Here is a 659-nt window from a genome sequence, read left to right as displayed (position 1 = left end):
CAGGCGGGGCAGCGCCGGGCTGGCTGCCCGGGCACGGCGCCTTGGCCGCCGCCGCTCGCCTTCGAGGCATCATGGAGCTGGCCCCTCCGGCGCCGCGCAGGGCTGAGCGTCTTTGGGCTCTGCTGCGTCTGCCTTGCAGTGCCTTTTCAAGCACCCGTCTCGAGCAAAGGCTATGTGGTCCTTACTGCCACACGTCCCTTCCTATTTCAGTCTTTCCATGATTCTGCCTCAGCTGTAAATAGCAGTACTTAAATTTGTAGCATAACTATACTTTTCATGCCCAGAGCATCTCACTCCTCCCACCGGGCACTTTAATTCACACAGGCAATGAATTTTGTAGATGAGAATATAATAGGAACACACAGTTTAATTTGTCTGCTGGTACAAGTCCTTATCTCATAGGTCGCATGTGCAAGAACAAATTTTTCCTGAAGGTGTTCAAGGGGGTGGGAGTTGATGGGAGGAAATGCGGCATTTCTCTCATAACTTGCACATGGCACAGTCACAGAGCTAGTGGCAGGGAAACATTAGAGATTTTGAGTTGGCCTTGGCCATCTATGAACTCCAGTGAACATATCCGCGCAGCCAGGCTGCGGCATTTCTCTTAGAGCAGAACATTTCCCTTTGCCTGCTGACAGATCAGAACCTGCATTTCAACT

The sequence above is a fragment of the Columba livia genome, chromosome 7, assembly GCF_036013475.1.
Source record: "Columba livia isolate bColLiv1 breed racing homer chromosome 7, bColLiv1.pat.W.v2, whole genome shotgun sequence".
Taxonomy (NCBI): domain Eukaryota; kingdom Metazoa; phylum Chordata; class Aves; order Columbiformes; family Columbidae; genus Columba; species Columba livia.
This window is presented reverse-complemented; position numbering follows the sequence as displayed.